At 41.7% G+C, this 20,185-nt stretch overlaps 1 protein-coding gene across 4 annotated transcripts in view; it reads left to right on the top strand.

The window, feature by feature from the left end:
- The window catches only part of ANKRD6 (ankyrin repeat domain 6), a 176,989-nt gene that overhangs the window by 25,922 nt on the left and 130,882 nt on the right, over positions 1-20,185 (top strand). The window contains exon 1 of one of the 4 annotated variants that reach the window (XM_053664940.1): positions 12,377-12,426. The exons of the other annotated variants lie outside the window; for them this stretch is intronic. The gene's annotated coding sequence lies outside the window, so the exon portion shown is untranslated. Of the gene's footprint in view, positions 1-12,376; positions 12,427-20,185 lie in introns of those variants that run through there. 4 annotated transcript variants of the gene reach the window in all.

Raw genomic sequence — 20,185 nt, 5'->3', positions numbered from 1 at the left:
CTTTATTTCCTTTGGATATAATAGTTCTGTTTTTAACTTTTTGAGGAAACTCAATACTGTTTCTCAAATGGCTGTATCAATAGTGTACTTACAGGGACTTCCGCCAAGATGGAGAAGTAGGTGGAGGATCCACCTCACCTCTGTGCACAACCAAATCTAAGAACAACTATTTTTAACAGCAGTCACAACCAAGCCACACGGAAAATCGACAATACGGAGTCCAAAGGACAACTAGATACTCGGCTGGACCGGTACGAGGAGCGAGGCCAGCAGCGGAGCAGGTTAGCAAGAAAAAATTCCCGGGAAGGTGCACGCAGGCAACCGAGGGCGCTGATCGCCAGCGAGCTGGCTGCCGGAGCGCACAGGGAAGAGGCGCGGTGGGTCGGTCGGTCGCGTGCATTTACATGCGGAGAAACCAGTGAGAAGGGAAACCCGCGCGGTGCAGCAGGCTCGCACAATTAGGATCGGATAAACAAGCCCGAGACGTGTGAGTGACTGGATGCGCTGGGCTAGCAGAGAGGACCGCCATTGCTCCCTCTCTGACCCTGCCCCCACACACAGCGTCACAAACCAGCGACCTGGGTCGCCCCGTCCTGGTAAACAACTAAGGCTCCGCTCCGCTCACTTAACAGCACGAATAGACCAAAAATGGCTCTAGGACAACTCAGAGCCCCAGAACTGATAGACCTAAGTGATGAAGAAATAGCCAGTCTTTCAGATGCACAGTTCAAAACACTGGTTATCAGGATCCTTACAGAACTGGTTGATTTTAGTCACAAATTAGAGAAACATATGGAAGCTAAATTAATTGAAATGAATGGTGATGCAAAAGATACCAATAGTAATGGAAAGAAAATTGGGACTCAAATCAAGGGAGAGGACCAGACGGAAGAAAAAAATGATCAAACAGAAAGGAATGAAGAAATAAGAATTCAGAAAAATGAGGAGAAGCTTAGGAACCTCCAGGACATCTTTAAACGTTCCAACATCCGAATTATAGGGGTACCAGAAGGGGGAAAGGCACAACCACCAGTTGAAAAATTATTTGAACAAATAATAAAGGAGAATTTCCCCAAGATGGCAAAGGAAATAGACTTCCAGGAAATCCAGGAAGCTCAGAGAGTCCCAAAGAAGTTGGACTCAAGAAGAAACACACCAAGGCACATCATAATTACATTAGCCAAGATTAAAATGAAGGAGAGAATCCTAGAAGCAGCAAGAGCTAAGGGGACAGTCACCTACAAAGGAGTTCCTATCAGACTGTCAGCTGATTTCTCAAAAGAGACCTTACAGGCAAGAAGGGGCTGGAAAGAGGTATTCCAAGTCATGAAAACCAAAGATCTACAACCAAGATTGCTCTACCCAGCAAAACTTTCATTTAGAATGGAAGGACAGATAAAGTGCTTCTCAGATAAGACCAAATTCAAGGAGTTCATCATCACCAAGCCCTTATTATATGAAATGTTAAAGGGACTTACCTAAGAAAAAGAAGATAAAAAAGATGAACAGTGAAAGGACAGCAAACTCACAGTTATTAAGAATCACACCTAAAACAAAAGCAAACTAAGAGGATAGCTAGATCAGGAGCAGAACCATAGAAATGAAGATCTCATGGAGGGTTAGCAACAGGGGAGTGGGAGGAGGGGAAGGGGGGAGAAGGTACAGAAAATAAGTAGCATAGACAGTAGATAGAAAATAGATAGGGGGGAGGGTAAGAATAGTAGGGGGAAATACAGAATCTAAAGAATTTGAGACACATGTTCATGAACTAAAGGGGGAAATGGTGGGGGAGGGGTATGCAGGGTGGAGGGGAAGGGAGGGGGGAATAGAGCAAATGTAATGGCATAATCAATAAAAAAAAAATAGTGTACTTACAAGGGTTCCCTTTGCTCCATACCCTTGTCAACATTTATCTTTTGTCTTTTTGATGAAAGCCATTCTAACTTGTGTGAAGTGGTCTCTCATTGTAGTTTTCAGTTGCATTTCCCTGATGGTTAGTGATGTTGAACATCTTTTCTTATGGCTGTTGTCTATTTGTGTATCTTGTTTTGAGAAATGTCTATTTAGATCCTTTGCCCATTTTTCAATTGGGTTATTTGTTTTCTTGCTACTGAGCTGTTTGAATTCCTTATGTATTTTGGATGGTTTGCACATATTTTCTCCTATTTTGTAGGTAATCTATTCACTCTCTTGATTGTTTCCTTTGCTGTGTAGAAGCTTTGTAGTTTGATACAATCCCATTTGTCTTTTTTTTTTTTTGCATTCGTTGTCTGTACCTTTGGGGTCATACCCAAACAATTATTGCTCAGACCAGTTACAAGAAGCATTCCCCCATGCTTCCGGTAGTGTTACAGTTTCAATTTCTACATTTAATTCTTAAAAAAAAACATTTTATTTATTTATTTTTAGAGAGAGGGGAAGGGAAGGAGACAGAGTGGGAGAGAAACATCAATGTATGGTTGCCTTTCATGTGTCCCCTACTGGGGACCTGGCCTGCAACCCAGGCATGTGCCTTGACTGGGAATCAAACCTTTGCTTCACAGGCCCATGCTCAATCCACTGAGCTACACCAGCCAGGGCCCTACATTTAACTTTTTAAATGAAGTCTTCTGCATGTGGATAATCATTTTTCCCATTTGTTGAAGAGACAGTCCTTTCCCATTGTGTATTCTTGGCCCCTTTGGCAAAGATCAGCTGACTGTAAGTACATGGATTAATTCTGGGCTATTTACCTCTGTAGTTTTCTGTGTCTGTTTTTATGCCAGTAGCATGCTCTTTTAATTATTATAGTTTTGTAGTATATTTTGAAATCGTGTGGTGCGATATCATCAACTTTGTTCTTTTTACTCAGTTGCTTTGGCTATTGGAGGTCTTGCGTGGTTCCATATGAGTTTTAGGATTATTTATTGATACATTTAGAGCGGCTTCAATAAGAGAGGCTTGCCTTTAATAAGATCTGGGGTAATAGAACAAAATACTCCTTTGTGAACTGTAACTGAGGAGAACTATTATTTGGTCCTAAAGTTAAAAAGCTCTCACTGTTCTTTAATAAGATGATTTCATCACTAGCGATGATATTTTATCTAGTAGTCTAAATTCCTACTTCCACTGGCAGGAACTTTACTTCTTTTTAACCTGATCAAGTGTCCAATTTTAGTATAACAGATATGTAAAGCTTGCCTTATACTATTAGTAGTATTTTTTCCCTCTAAGATATAGAAAACATTTTTTAGTCCCTTGCAACTTGATCATCTGTGCCTTCTTCCAGGAATCTCAACTTGTCCTTGGTGATTCAGATGGTTCAGAATGTTATCTGCAAGCACTTACATCTGTCAGGCTTTTGTTTGGAGCCAGTACAGGAATGTCACATGATATGCAGGAAAAGACTCTGTAATCTTGTTTTTTCATACCTGATGCACCATTGTCTGTATTTTTATATTTTAAAAGCTTTATTCTAAGAACTTATACTACTTCCATATAAACTACCTTTGCAACATCCTTAGGGGAAAATAGTATACATTTCTGTGTGTAAGGGAAATGGAAAATGTTTTATTTTATACTGGACTGTGAGTTAAGTTTTAATGTCTGGATAGACCTGAGTTGTTTGTGTGGGACCTACCGTGGCTTTTAGGAGCAGGTAGGATATTCTAGAATTGCTGTGGGCCAGGAAAGGCGCGGAGTGTCGTCAGTTGCAGCATAGGAATTCGATAATGCTGCGTGTCTTCGTGTGCGTTCAGGGCGGGAGCATGGTGATAGAGGAGGAAGTAGATGGCTTTTCAGATTATCTGAGTAACAACCTAAACAAAAACGCACAAACTGGTGAGACAGGTGAGAACTTTCAGCTTCGCCATATGCCTCCTGATTTGCCCTGAAAATTCTGGCTCACAAAGGTCCTCTTTCTTTAAGAATTTGTAGTGCGTATAATTACAGATTACCTGGCATTTTGCTTTAAATTATTTTTTAAATGAATCATTGCAAACTGGTTAAATCATCAGACTCTGGGACTAGGTCAATTTAAGACACATCTTGATTCCATGTCATATTCTCTGTGTGACCTTGGATAAGCTATTTAACCTCTTTGTGCCTCAGTTTCCTCATATTTAAAGTGGAGATAATAATAGTATCTGTCTCATTGCGTTGTTATGGATAAAGTACTTAGCCAGGCAAAACTAAGATATATTCATAGTAAAAATGTAGATAATATATAGAGAATTTAGCAGAAGATAAAACTCTCTAATCCTACCTTAGGTAACCATTATTATCGGTACATATCCTTATATATTTTGTGTCTACAACATGGAGATCATATTCTTCATGCTATTTTGTAACTTTCTTCCATTAATAGAATAATCTGAGCATGTGCCATGCTCGGTTTTCAGCATCATTCTAACTGAAAGCCAAAACTGAATCGAGTAGATGAGGGTTTCAGTTTATTAAACTGTTCCCACAGTGCTGAAGCTGTAGGGGTCTTCCAGTTTTTCAGTTTTACATGTAATGTTTCAATAGACATTTTGTATGATAATCTCACTCTCGAGTCCTTCCCATGAAGAGAAGTGGAACTGCTGAGTCCAAAGGTTCTTATTTATGTTTTTAAGGCTTTTGACACATGTTGCCAAATTGCCCTCCAGAAATTTTGCAAGTGATACATGAAAGTTTGTTGCCCTCCTGTCAGTTGATTATTCTAGCTTTTATATTCAATTTGATAGGTAAAAAACTGTAACATTCTTGTTTTATTATTGTTTGGTTATGAAGAAGGCTGAACATTTGTATAAAGGGCGGGGCAAAAGTAGGTTTACAGTTGTGAGCATGTGAAACACAGTGTTTATTCTTGTATTATTATTAATTATTGTATTATTTTCCATATGAACAACTGTAAAGCTACTTCTGTCCAACCCTGTGTGTGTTTTAGCTTTTGGTTTATTTTATTTTATTTTATTTTATTTATTTATTTATTTTTAGAGAGAGGGGAAGAGAGGAAGAGAGGGAGAGAAACATTGATTGGTTGTCCCTCGATCAGGGACCGAACCTGCACCCCAGGCATGTGCCCTTGTAACAGAACGCAGATCCGGCTGCCTGCCACTGCACTGCCAATACTTGAGAGGCAGGTGCTGATATTAAAGGAAAGTGGTTTATTTCCATGTGCCAGCCACCTGGAAGATGGGGACTCATGTCACAAAGTCCACTCCTGAGACGACGGGGGTGGGGGAGGAGTGGGAGGACTCACGTCTCAAAGACCATCTCCACATCTCAGTGCAGGCAGAAGCTGTTATAAGGAGGGAGGGGGGCAGAACAAAGAGATCAAGGAGCAGGTCGCGAAGTTCTGTGCGTGCAGATGAGCACAGTCCATTCCGATAAAGCAGATGACTGTCCAGTGAGCATCATCCCGGTTTAGTCATCCTGGCCTCGTGCCATCCTGACTTCATGGTTGAAGGTCAGCAGATCTTCCCAAACTGGAATATTTGAAAGTCAGAGTCTGCATATTTTGAAATTAGTTTCTGGGATTCTTATACAAACATGCCGTTCCTCATAAGGCTACATATTAGTCAGAATCAGCACTTAACAGAAACAATGTCAAAAGAATGGTTAGGGGGGTGTTTAAAATTACCCATTATAATTTTCTAATGTACCCTGACCAGGAATTGAACCAGTGACTTTTTGCTTTGCAGGACTATGCCACACAGGTCAGGGCTCTTGTATTTTAATTAATCAATTAATTAGTTAATTTTAGAGAGGGAAGGGTGGAGAGGGAGAGACCTATTTGTTGTTCCACTTACTTATGTATTCATTGGTTGATTCTTGCATGTGCCCTCACCAGAGATCGAACTTGGTGTATGGAGCTGATGCCAGGGCAGCTCTTATGTTTCTTTTTCTCCTTGGGTGTCAAATTTCTGTGAGTTGTTTGTGCACTTTTTTGACATATCCACCTTCTTATAAAATATCAATTTGTAAGAGCTGTTTAGCTAAAAAAGCTATTGATTGGCTTCACTGTTTTATCAGCCCCCAAGGAGTAAAGTCTCAACAACTTTGCCAATTAATCTAATCCTCGAGATTGGTCAATTAAGCTTTATTCATGAGGTCTCTAAAAGAAAAATTATAAAACAGTTGATACTTATCATGTAGCACACAAGGTATAATATTATTTATAGACATCATAGGGAAGTCTAGTTTTTTCCTTTTTAGTATATTAGATACTTGATGATTTGACTTAATGGTTTTGCAGTTTGCTTTGTGGGTGCACAATATACTTAATTTATTCTGATTAGATATTATGAATCCTATTTTGCGCTTGCACCTATAATATCTTGGTGGATTCTTCAGCTATTTACTGGACTCTGTCTTAGTGTTTAGACTCTACCAGTCAGCTAGTGTTTATGTCCTGTACTTATCAAGGACTCCCTATGTAGATAGATCAAAAGTCAAGATGGAAGGAAGCCCACGGATTTCTGTGATTCTAGAACTGAGTTCAGAATGGTTAGTATCCAAATGACTTGAAAGGTGGTATTCTCAGAAACACTGGAGCCATTTCAAAAGGTTGATGCTTCACTGATTCTCTTTGAACAGTATCACAAGAGCTCACTCTGCATAAGGCAGATCACTGCTGCTCAGGGGTCCTGCACACAAACCTACTGAATGCACCTTCTGTTGAGGGAATCATTTGTCTTTGTTGCATTTTGAGTCCTGAGCCTGAAGCATATCTTTCTGTGAAACTGGGAGCTGAAGTGAATTCCCTTATAGTACAGTTTGAAACTTTACTCATACCTTCAAGCACATTCAGAATGTAAAATAGCCATAAAAATTCCTGTTACCCACTGACAGCTCCTGAGGCCGTGGGCCTCTCATTCCACCTGCTTTACTTCTCAAGCTGTCTCCATTCGAAATCCTCTCCCATCCCTGAACTTTTAAGGAAAAACAGAAAAGCATTAAAAAACAAACAAACAAAAACCCCACTGGGTGAATCACATCCAACATGTATGGCTTTGGGTCTTACGGATGAGGTTTTTTTTTGTAGTTTATCTTCTCAGTCTAAGGCTTTTTCTGGAGTTCTAGTTAGGGAGTCTAAAAATTCCTATTTTATCTAATGGGTGATAATGAGGATGCTTATCTTGCCTAGATTTTTTTTACTCAAAGATTAATGAAATATTCTGTATTACCTATAGTCTTATTTGATAAGAACAGACATAAATCAAGAGAGCGAAAATCAAGTTTTTACCAATATTACTTATAAATATTTAGATGTTATTTACTTGGGCACAGCAAAGATGTTCATTTTTGATGGCTAAATGTGGAAGTTTGCTTACAATTGAATTTTAATTTTAATTTTTCTGAATAGCTGTGACATTTTTCAGCTAACCTAAGTGGTTTTATGGTAATTTTCTGGCCACTTAATCTGTATTTAGAATTTTTGGTAGTATTGTGATAAATTTCCCAAGGCATATCACTTTGTAGAAAATTCGTATTACACACTTGGTTCTTCTGGAGTCTCCCTCTGGAACTCCTCCTGGTCCCATCTGCATCCCTGCCCGCCCTCCATTTCTGAGTCTTTTTATTTTTCTCTCGTAAGGAATGATTATTGTCTGAGACTTGTATTATAAATTCCTCCTTTCTAAATGAGGCACCAAAGCTGTCTGTCATGTTTTGGATTTTCTTTAGGACTGTTAATTACTACCTTCTTACCTCTTCACTTTCCTATACTGAGTACAAAAGTAAGTTGTGGAAGGAGAAAAGGAAACACCTGCTTTAAAATGTGGTATTTGAGTAAAATTCCTGATGCGGTGTGATTGACAGCACAGCCTTGTATAATCAGCTCAGCCTTCTCTGGATTAGGTTTTCCCAAGATTGTAGAAGTCAGGTGTTTTATACTACTTACAGTCTGCTACCCAGTGCTTTTCATGTCACTCTCCACTTCTCTTGCCTTCATTTGAATTCACAATTTTCGCTCATTTCTCCATCACATTAGCTTTTTCACTGGGTTTTCCTGCCCCATGATCAAGTTCCTTCAGGCTGTGAGTCCACCAGGCAGCCGCTCGGTCTGTGTTGAGAGCGGGTCAGTGCACTGTGCAGCCCTGCGGAGACTCCTGCTGAGTTCTGGACAGATCCTTACCCTCTTCAAGCCTCTTACCATAAGCTTCAGATTAGTTTTTTAGTCTCATCATTTGCTGCCCTTGGACCCCAAAATGATGCCCTGTTGACTTGAGTAGCCTGCCAGGCTTTGAGCAGACAGTGCTTTTCTTACTGTCCATCTCTGTGTGGGGAAATCCAACCCAGCTTGGAAGTGACACCATCTCTGGCATTCCTTTCCCACCCCTCTGGTTGGCAGTGATCCTTGGTGTTCTCTAGTTCATCCGGAATTCTTTTTACGTTTGTAGGCCCTTATCTCTCTTGGGCGACGACAGGAACCAGTTCGTTCATTCCTGGATCACCTCAGTGTACTTCAGCTGCTGGACTTGCTCAGTCCATTTTCTTCTGTTCCAGGCCCCCGACCCCTCCTAACTTTTTCATTTCTCCTGCTGTGAAATAACAACCACAGCCACCCAGACTCTCTCTTTGCCCAGATTCTCTTCCTGCTATAGTCGTATATTTCTCCTTCCCTCTATGAATTTTTTTTAAATGAAAGAGAATAGCATTATTGATTTGTCTGATAAGCTCATTGGAGAAAAATGCAAATACAGAATTTGAAGAGGGTAAAAATCATCCCAAATGCCATTACCCAGAGATAAATGATCTTTTTCTAAACATCCTATCCCATTGCACATACATATACACTTTTGTGCATGACATTCAATTTTATATCAATGATTTCATATTATACTTGCTGTTCTGGAACCTGCTTTTATTTTTTTATTTTATTTTATTTTTTAGATTTTATTTATTTATCTTTAGAGGGGAAGGGGGGAAGGAGAGAGGGAGGGAAACGTCAATGTATGGTTGCCTTTTATGTGTCCCCTGCTAGGAACTGGCCTGCTGGGAACCGGCCTGCAACCCAGGCATGTGCCCTGACTGGGAATCGAACCGCGATCGTGTGGTTCGCAGACCCTCGCTCATGGAACCTACTTGTAAAAGATAAACTCAACAGTATATTGGGGACATCTTTTCCAGTCAGTTCATGTTAATCCTCATGATCACTCTAAAGTATTCCATTGAATGAAAAATTATCTAACTTATCGTCTTTTGATGAGCATACCCATTTTTTTTTTTCTAATATAACTAACACTATAGTTGGACTAGGGCACTCCAGAGGAACAGAACTGATGGGAGGTACACACACACTCACACAAACACGCACATAGAGATTTAGGATAAGGAATTGGCTCCAGCGATTGTAGAGGCTGAGAAGTCCCGAGATCTTCAGTCTGAAGGCCTGAGACCCCGAAGAACCAGTGGTGTGAGTTCCCGTCTGAGCCTGAGGACAGATGACTCAGGTCCCAGCTGGAACACCCTCAGGCGGAGAAAGCAAATTCTCTCTAGCTCAGCCTTTTGTTGTCTTCCGGCCTGTGCGCAGTTGCATGAGGCCTGCCCGCATCAGGGAGAGCAATCTGCTTTACTCCGTCCAGTGATTCCGATGTTCATTTTGTCCGTGAGTATCCTCACAGACACACCCAGAATAATGTTTAACCAAATACCTGGGTGCCTTGTTGCATAGTAAAGTTGACATGTAAAATCAACCATCACAATAGTAAACATCTTCCTAGAGCTCTCCTAAACTCTCCCCTCTCTCCATGAACTCTTTAGGATCAATCCCTGGAGGTGAAACTGGTGGGTCAATTCTAAGTGCTGTTATTGCCCAGTTGCCCATCAGAAAGGTAAAGTTGTGTAACAGAGTGAAAAGCTCAGCCTCTTGAGTCCCTCTTGTTCAAGCCTGTGTTGTTCCTATGGCCTTCAGGCTAATAGTTTCTGCTTACTCTTGCGTATAGACACACTAATCATTAGAGAAATTCTTATTGCCCCTTGCGTTTTACAAGAACAGCCCCTCACCAGAAAGTGCCTCATCCAAGGAGGTCAGGGAAGCATGTATTGTTCATGAGAGATTTGCAGGAGCCTCCTGACCAGACCCATACTAACTAGGATCTGCAGACGACGCACAGTCTTCCTTGGTCCCCTGCTGGTGCCCAGAGGTCTGTGGTCTTCAGTCACATCTCGCCCCTCCCATTTCCCCTTTCCTTGACACAAAGGAAGCCTGAACTTTGTACTTCCTTAAGTTGGATTTGAGGATTAGGCCTCCTCTCTTCTCAGTTGGCACCTTGGGAATCAATGAACCTTTCCTTACGCCAAACGGACACGATATGAGTTTTGGCCTTTTGGAGAGTCTGGCACACAGACTCCGAGCTGGTTCGAGGTCGTCCTCAGTGAGGTTGTGGGGAGCCTGTTCACTGCCCTCAGCACCATGGATTTTGTCCAGTCCTCGCCATCTGTGCTGGTATTATCATTTAAAAATCTTTCTTTTTTTATTTTGCCTTTTAAAAGTCTGAAGTTGAATATCATTTTTGTGCAATAATGTCTATTTGAGTGCATGTGTTTTCCTTAGACAGTCTTCTATTTTCTGCTTTCTTCTAGGAGCCTGAGCCCACATTGCTAACTCCAGTCTTGTAATGGAACTCACAATTTTCCTTTAAAATTGTTGACTTTTATGATTGAATCAAAAGGATCTCTACTTCTAAAATTGGAAAAATAATAATTCATATATTCTTTAGCTATTCTTATGGCTTTATTATTTATTTATTTATTTATTTTCCCCAATTTTTTTTTTTTACCTAAACAGATGAAATTGCTATGTAAAAAGATATTTTGTTTGGCTGGGTGGCTCAATAGGTTGGAACATTGTCCTGTTCACCAAAAGTTTGAGGGTTCGATCATTCATCAGGACACATACCTGGAATGGGGACAGGCAAGAGGCAGCCAGTTGATGTATCTCTCACACATAGAAGTTTCTCTTCTTCTCTTTTTCCCTTCTTTCCCCTCTCTCTGAAAATAAATAAAGAAAATCTTAAAAAAAATTTTATTAGATAGCCAAAAGTATTAAAGAGGAAAGGCTAAAGAGAAGGAAAGGACTATAAATATTTCTGTGTATTTAATATAAAGTCAGAAAGGACTCACTGAGCAGGCCTTTGGGTAAAGTGCTGAAAAAGAGGAAGCAAGCCATGTGAATGGCTGGGGAAAGCAGGCAGAGGGAACAGGAAGTGCAAAGGTCCTGAGGTAAACACATCCTGGTATTTTCAAAATACAGCAGGAAGAGAGACCACTGTGGTTAGGGTGGTACAGAGAAGAGTAGGAGACAAGGTCAGAGAGGTCTGAAATTTAGAGGAGAGATCCAGGCTGCTAACTCAAACGCTGGAGTTATCAGCACGTGAAAGTAATTGAAGCCATGAATGCGAAGGCACGAGATGTCTACAGAGTAGGGTGTTGATGGACAGGATGCCCAAGGACTGAGTTACCTGAGCTGCAGGTGGGGACATGAGAAGGAGCAAGCATAAGGGTGTGGGGAGGAATGGCTGGAAAGGTAGGAAGAAAACTAGGAGAGAGTGTGTTTTCCTGGAAGCCAAGCAAAGTTAAGCAAAAAGGAGCCTCTTCCTCAAATGCTGCTCATGTCAAGTTGGGGACTGAGGATTGATGCTGAAGTCTGGCAATGTGCAGTGGAGATCGCCTGTGCCCTTGCCCACAGCAGTCATCACGGGGTAACAGGGGGAAAGCCTGGCGGGGAGATTCAAGAGAGAAAGGGAGAGAAGTTGGAGCCCTTGCTATGGGCAGTTTCTTTAAGGAATTTTCCCAAGAACAAGATTTATGGATAAAACAGCTATGGGACATTTACACAATAGAATACTACCTAGCTGTATAAAAGAAGAAAATGTCACCCTTTGTAACAGCATGGATGGACCTGGAGAACATTACACTAAGTGAAATAAGCCAGTCAGAGAAAGACAAATACCATGTGATTTCACTCCTATGTGGAATCTAATGAACAAACTGAATTAACGAGGAAAATGGGGACAGACTCATAGAGAGCAGGCTGACAGCTCTTAGTGGGGGTTGGGTGGTGGAGGGATCCAGCAGAGAAGAAAAAGGACTCGTGGACACGGACAGCAGTGTGGTGGTGGTGGTGGGAGGAGGGCTGCATGGAGGTGGAAGAGGCTATAAGGGGGAGAAATGATAATGGACAAGATGCCATAATAAGAAAAAGATTTGTCTTCCTGTTTAAGTCACCTTTCGCGTGCATTTTCTATTAGCTTTTACAGTTTCCTTTATATAGGGCCTGTCTATTTATTTTTTAGAGGGAAGGGAAAGAGAGGAAGAGAAATATCAATGTGTGGTTGCCTCTCATGTGTCCCCTGCTGAGAACTGGCCTGCAACCCAGGCATGTGCCCTGACTGGGAGTCGAACCATGATCCTTTGGTTCACAGGCCCGCGCTCAATCCATTGAGTTACACCAGCCAGGTATTTTTTATTAAATTTATTCCTAAGTGTGTTGTTATTGTGACAATGCAATAAGAAAATTGTTATGGTGAACAACATCATCTATCATGACATTTTCTGATTTTTAGCAGTGTATTCAAAGTTCCTTCATTTTAGTATTAATTTTGTAAATGGCTACCATATTAGTTTGCTAAGGTTGCTGTAACAAAGTACCACAAGCCAGGTGGCCTAAACAACAGAATGTATTGTCTCAGAGTCTGTAGGCATGAGTCCCAGGTCCAGGTGTCAGCAGGCTTGGTTCTCTCTGAGGAGCGGAGGGAAGACTTTTCTGTGCGGCTCTTCCAGCTCCCGGTGGTTTGCTGGACATCTGTGTCCTTCCCTGCCTTATAGATCTCATCAGCCTCTTCTCTGCCTTCATGGCCACGTGGTGTTCTCACTGTGTGCCTGTCTCTCTGTCCAGAGTTCCCCTTTTTATCAGCACACTAGTGATGTTGGATTCGGGTCCACTCTAATTTGATTATATCTACAAATATTTTATTTCCAAATGAATTCTGAAATATGGGTTCTTAGGACTTCAGCATATCTTTTTGGGGGAGACAATGCAACCCTTAACAACAACCTTTTAAGCTCCCTACTTATTTCAAATTTTTTTTTAACTTTCTTGGGTCTATGAGGTATATAACATATAAATTCTGATGATAGGTTATTGTCCTCCTTTGTAAAACCCGTAACTTGAATTTTGCTCTCTTGTCTAATTTCATTTTACTTTAATGTCCACAAAAAAATCTGACTATTCTCCCTCTGTCTATTTCTTGTGTTCTGGGTCTTCCCCTGCTGCTGAAACCCCTTGGCCTGGCCCACCAGTCATGGCCTTGAGTTGTGGGAAGCTTCTAGTTCTTGGTGGCAGAACTCTCAATGTCACCCAGATGTCACGTAGAGAATTAGATTAAGGAGATGAGAGAAGTTCGACTTGAACACTCCTCTGAAGAAACCTCATGAAAGGCAGTTGAATGCCAGAGAGGAGTTGGTCTTTCCAATGCTTATCTTTCGATTTACCAGTCAGCCTTCAGTAGACTCCCAGAGCCTTATAAAAAAATAAAGCAACTTTTTATTATGAAAAATTTTGAACAGAAATGAAAGGTAAAATAGTATGATGAACCCTCATGTACCTATAACCCAGTTTCAATAATTATCAGCTAATGGTCAATTTTATTTCATCTATGTACCACTTTTTCCTCCCATTTTATTTTGAAGTAAATCCCAGGCATTCAATTATTTGTTAAAAAATATTTATTTATTTTTAGAGCGAGGGGAAGGGAAAGAGAAAGAGCAGGAGAGAAACATCAATGCGTGGTTGCCTCTCATGTGTCCCCCACTAGGGACCCAGGCATGTGCCTTGACCGGGAATCGAACCAGCCACCCTTTGTCTCATAGGCCCATGCTCAATTCTCTGAGCTGCACCAGCCAGGGCTCAATTCTTTTATCTGTAAATATTTCAGTGTGTAGCTCTAAAATGATAAGGACTTATAAAATCACTACACTACCATTATCACACTTAAAAATAATAACTCTTTAGTAACAAATATAATCAGTCTTCAAATTTCCAATATCTATAAGATTTTTCAAATATTTTATTTTGAATAAGGATCCAAATAACATCCACCTGTTGGATTGGTCAGTGTGGTTCTCAGGTCTCTTTTATTATTATCTGCCTGTTCAGTCTCTCTTTTCCTTGTGAGCTGTATTTTGATGAAACTGGACTGTTTGTCCTGAAGACCTTTACACCATTGGATTTTGCTGGCTGTATTTTTGTGGTGTCATTTAACATGTTTTTAAGTCTCCAGTATTGCTTGTAAATTGGCAGTTGGGTCTCTAAGCTTGGTCACATTCAGGTTCAATTTACTGACGCGAAAACTTGGTAAATGGCGGTACATTCCTGTGTCAGGAAGCATGTACTGTCTGGTTGTTCCTCTTTTTTAGCAGCCATTGATGTTTAATGTCTAGATCCATTAATCCATTGGATATTGCTAAATGGATATTCTGATTCTATCATTCTTTCTTCCTTTGTTAGCTGAAATGTAAAGAGAAACTTTATTTCCTGTACTATTTGGCTATTAGTAGTGCCACAGTTTTTAATAGGATAGGCAGGATAAATTTTAATTCTTTCCTTTGTCAGTTAGTTTTTATGGGAACCTTCTTACAGTTAAACTAGGTTCACCCAAGAGAGTCGCACAGAGCCCATTGGAATTGCTTTGTGAAGACCTAAATGTACGGAAGCTTGCAGAAGGTCCCATTGATAATGGGTTAGCTAAGAGGTCATGTAGTTTCCCCATGTTTTTTTTCCAAAGGAGGAGTATCCTCCCCCTGAAGTCCTTCCTTCCTCCCTTCCATTTGCACATACATAAGTATACATGCAACCTCATACGGTCAAATTCTAGGTAACTATGATTCTGCCCAGAGGTAGTAAATCATTGTAGGTGCCCAAGGTGAAGGGGACCTGCAAAGGAGCAAATGCTTGCTGGGGGTCTTTGTGCTTCCCAGGCTTGCCCTGATCTTTGGCATTAGTTTCGCCACCCTGGGTCCCTTACTGTGACCTACTCCAGGATAGCCTGTGCCAGGTGTGTGAGTGCATCACTTGTGAGGTCTCCCAGAAGGCCTCGGAGTGATAGGCACTGATACGCACCTGGCTCCAGGTTTTGAAGCGAAGGCCATCTCTCCATCTCATGTCTGACCAGGCTCCCATTTGTCAGCTTCTCTTCGGCTGTGCCGTGAGAGGCTCTCCCTGCGAGCCAAGGTGAATCATGTTGTTTAATGCTGTCTGTCCTATTGTCCCCCTGCGAAGAACAGAGAAATTGTTCTGTCCTCTGGCCCCATGTCTGCTGATGGCTCAGGCCAATGCCATGGGAGAAGGCTCCCGGGTCATAGCCGGCGGAGAAAAGCCCCAGAGGAAGAGAGGCCACTGCCTGCTCCCTGACCTCCCATCCGTCCCCAAAGGCACCGGCTCTGCTCCGTATTGTCATCTGTACTGTAATGTCAGTGTAATTCTTTGTAATTAACAGTTTCTTTAAATAGGACACTATTAGATTTTTTTCCTAACCTGGCACCCTTAATTTCAAATACGTTTTTCCTCCCTTGCCTATGCCTTTATTTATGTAGTCATTGCTGTAGGTCTAGAGAATTTATTAAAAAGTGTTTATGACATCTTATAAAACATTTTACTTTAAAGGTGTAGCTTGCTCAGTTTTCTTTCTTTTTTTAATCTCATCATGATCCTTACCCTTCTAGAGTTGCCTAATTTTAAGTCTTACCAGAAAATTTCTGTGTAACCAAATGTATGGCATTTATTTGTCAAGTGCAGTGATGTTGTTTTGGAAAGTAACATCTCATATTACCAATGCGGATGGTATTTTAAAATTTTATTTTCTAAACAACTGTCCATTAGTGGTGCAACTCGAGGCTGAAAAGTGGACAACTTGTAACGCTGCAGAGATGGGGATGTAGGAGGTCAAATGTTCGCGCCAAGGAGTGCGCACCGCGATACCGCAGCACTTGCCCAACTTCCGTTTGTCTTTCTGCTGCTCGTCTCTGAAGCTGCCATTAGCTTGAGGCAGAGAAAAAGGTGTTCGGCACGCACAGCGGTCCACAAGTAGGCACCATCAGAGTTCACAAGGCTGTTTTCATCAGAGGAGCTCTACTACTTTCAATAACTGGCAGGTTTTTGTCCACCGTAGTGTTCATTTTGGCTGGAGATTATTTGTGTTTTTCCTCTGGCTCCTTTACCGCCTCCCTTGAGAGATCTGACTTAACCTGTGTGACTGACCTGATCAGCATCTTTGTACTCTGAGAGAACCATACGGGGTGCCAATGTAAAATCAGAAATTTGCCTCCCTTGCAAGTTGTCAGAAAGCAGCAATCCCAAGCCTCTCTATGTAAGCATGAACAGATGCATGGAGACAAAACTTTTTAAGGAAATGAACCCCAGGAGCGCACCCTAAGAGCTGGATATTCCTGTTTAAGCAGCAGTATGGGAGCTGTGCACATACAGCTCTCACTGCGTGATTGTCCTCAAATTAAGAGGTGGTACATTCTAAATTCTGTTTGTGAAGCTGAGAGCAAACAAGAGAACGATCTCAAATGTGTTGCTTTCAGTTGACTCCGAATGTTAGCATCTGTACTGGCATGCGTATGATCGGAACATGGAGATTTGAATCAGCACCCCCATTTCTGGTTAGTTGCCAGGAATAAAGACATCAAAGGAGATAGTAAACTGGGCAACAAATCAAAGCAGCATGTGTTTTCCACTCCCCTTTTCTCTTTCTCCCCGCAACTATTCTAAATAAAACTGCCCCTCCCAGAGCTCCCTGTGGGAAAAGGCCACCCCCAAGTGGACTCGTTGGTTCTTGTCACCTTTACATTTGTATATGTACGGAATTGTTTTTATAGGACCAATTCCTAGATGTGGAAATGCTCAAAGGGAGCGAAGGTTTGCAGGTTTAACAGGTGACTGCCGAGCTGTCCTCTGGAAAGGTGGTGCCCACGTGCTTGCCTTCACTAGCACTGAAACTGAAACCAGCCTCAGAGCTGGAGTTGCCGTGGCAGCGAAGTGTGTGGGGCCAGACAAGCCCCATGCTGTGCAGGCCCTTTTCTCGTGAAGAGGTTGATTCTTGGAATGGTTAGAAGTCGTTTTAGGTGGTGTGAAACAATGCACAGGTATTCTCAGAAAAGAATATTTTCATAGACTTTTAAAATGAAAATGCTGTATTCAAGGATCTTTAAAATGCATAGTTCTACTCTCGATATTCTTTATTTTTGTAAATTACCATCTATATATGTATATGTCTTATCAGTTATAATTAGCATGTATATTTTCATGTTTTATCTTTTCACAGAGCTGTCTAATAAGCTATTTTCCATTTCTACATATTTTTTAGTTAGTCACTTAAAAGCACTGTCATGTTGCAGTTTGTTATTGTACTCGTCAATGTAGGAAACATTTAAACCTGTAAGAATTTTTATGAGTTTATTTGAGCCCAAATGACAATTGCCAGGCAGCAAAATCTACATGGATTGGTAAAATGCTCCGGAGAATGCGGTTCTGCACCTTGTTTTAGACACCACAGTCAAGGAGGAGAAGTAGCGGGTAACATGAAATCCACTGGTGACAGATCAGTGGGGGGGAGGAGGAAAGGTGGGGAGATCTCAGGGACTGCATAAAAAGTAAAAAGAATAGACACATGCTTCTTTTACTTTTGTGGGTCTAGGATAGTTAGCAGTTAACAATTAACACGACAACAACAACGATGAGAGGATTTGTGGTCTCTGCTCTGGTGCAGGGAGGGGTCCCGAAGAAGGACGTTATTACCCTTACATTGCAAAGGTATTTTACCGAAGGTGCAAACAGACAATGGACAGGCTCAGTAAGGCAAAGACTGCTCTTTGTCAGGGAAGATACCGACCTAGGACATGACTATGCACGTGACTTGCTTTTAGTTAGAACATTTTAATGTCAGGACATCCTGTGTGGTTCATGGTCTCTGAGTTTGTAAGGCCACCGTGCAGGCCTCCCTGAGCCTCTCAGGTTTAGTGTGCGGCCTCTTTTTCACCCATATTCCATATTTGCTCATTTAGTCCTTAATATTGAACATTTAACATGCAGCCAAATACTTAAACTGCATATTCTTAATGAACAAGATTTGTTGATTTATTCTGGTTATAAAAGTAATACAGTTGTGATCAAAGACATTTTGGAAAACTCAACAAAACGGGAAGAAACACACACACCTCCTCTCAGGACCTCTGTTAAGGAGGCTCTGTGAGTGACGCGGCATGTTTTCTTCCTGTCTCTTCAGGAAGAAACAAATATCTCTTATTTTTTGTTTTATAGTTTGTACCTATACTATTTGTATAAGATATACTCATTTTCCATGTTTCTGAACTCTTTTACTTATTTATGTTTAGACAGACAGGAAGGGAGGAAGAGAGGGAGAGAAACTTCACTGCGTGGTTGCCTCCCGCACACCCCTCACTAGGGAACTTGGCCCGCAACCCAGACATGTGCCCCGACTGGGAATCAAAACCCCTGACTCTCTGCTTCGCACTCAGTCCACTGGGCCACACCCGCTGGGGCTCTAAACTCTTTTAAAATATCATTTTTTTCCTTTTTTATAAAAAACCTAAAAGTTTTTACCTAATTTTAAAAGTAATCTGAAATTGTTACAGAAAATTGAGAAATGATGCAAACATTTATAATCTTATCACCCAGACACAAACATCACTGACATTTGGTTTATTGCCTTCACATTTTGCCTTTAAAGTTTCTTTTAAAATATTATACCATCAGTGGTTCTTAATTTGAGGGTGGTTGGTAAAGGACCCTTTAAAAAATCTTTAAAAACTCAAATTAGAAACCCTTGCTCAATATATTAGTTGTGGACCACTCTGCCTGGTTTTAGGAATTGTAGCTCGACCCCCTGTGGCTAAGGATGAGCAAGGACCTCTGGAATGCAAGTGGCAGGAGACAAAGCCTGTCTCTGGTAGCAAACGCTGCCTCAGTTTCCTTTCCCTGCCCCCAAAGCTTGGTTGGAAGTCAATGATGAGTAAGACCCGTCACAGCGGGGGGCAACCTAAGGCAGACTCAATCACTTGGGAGGCCTTCATGGAAGGACTGGGTGGGGGGGGTGCTGCGACAAGGAGGGAGCAATGGACTCTCGCGCCCCCTGCCCCGGCTTTGACAAAGCCCGAGTCCCCATGTCCTCTGGGAGAAGCTCTTCCTGGCTCTAATCCCCTTAAGCCTGAATATCTGATGGGGAGAGGTGCAGCTCCTTGCCTTGTTAGAGCATGTCCTGGGGAAAAAATCTGGCATCACACAGACTTCCTGAAAAACCTGTGAAATCTGCTCTGCTAAGAGTGCTTTCATTCATATGTTAAGGGTTTGAGCAGGAAACCCTAAAACTCTGCTCCTGACAGACTCTGACTCAGACTAAGCCCTCAGATTTCTTTGAAATGTTATCTACTGTTTGATCCTTGCCACCTGTATTCCTGTGTATTAGAACCCAATAAATGTCCCTGGAGGAAGGGACTCACCGCCTTTCTCCCCTGAGGAACTGGCCACTGCTCAAGGCCTTTTTCCTCTGGGAAACTGGCCACCTCTCCTCCCCAAGCAGATCATGTCTCCGTCATGATTACTCTCAACCATGGCACACGAGAGGACTTGGGAGGAAAGTCACCCCCACACATAAATATGCCTAGCCCCCTTTTCCTGCTAAGCATTATAAAATAGGTATTTTGTTACCATTGTGAACTTCCATAAATCTTTACATTGTTAAGGGGTGAATTGTGTTTGCCCCCTTCCTCCCAAATTTATATGTGGAAGTCCAGCCTCCCATTACCTCGCTTGTGACCCTACTTAGATATGAGGTCTCCGTACAGGTCATCAAGTTGGAATGAAGTTATGAGAGTGGTCCCTAACTCATATGAGGGGCATCTTTATAAGGAGAGGAAGTTTGGAGACAGAGGCATGTAACCGGAAGAGACCTAGAGAAGGTGGCCATTTGCAGGTCAAGGAGAGAGGCCTGGATGGCTCATGTCCTCATAGTTCTCAGAAGGAACCCATCCTGCTGACACCGTTATCTCCAACTGCCAACCCCTAGAACTCGAGGCAGTAAGTTTCTGTTGTTTAAGTCACCAGTTTGTGGAACTTGGGTGCAGCAGCCCTAGCCATCAAATACACTGACTATATGATCTTACATTGTGTAGATGTTTGGATGAATATTTACTTTGT

The sequence above is a fragment of the Artibeus jamaicensis genome, unplaced genomic scaffold (genome assembly GCF_021234435.1).
Source record: "Artibeus jamaicensis isolate MK-2021 breed Jamaican fruit bat unplaced genomic scaffold, CSHL_Jam_final contig_387, whole genome shotgun sequence".
NCBI classification, from domain to species: domain Eukaryota; kingdom Metazoa; phylum Chordata; class Mammalia; order Chiroptera; family Phyllostomidae; genus Artibeus; species Artibeus jamaicensis.
This window is presented reverse-complemented; position numbering and strand designations above follow the sequence as displayed.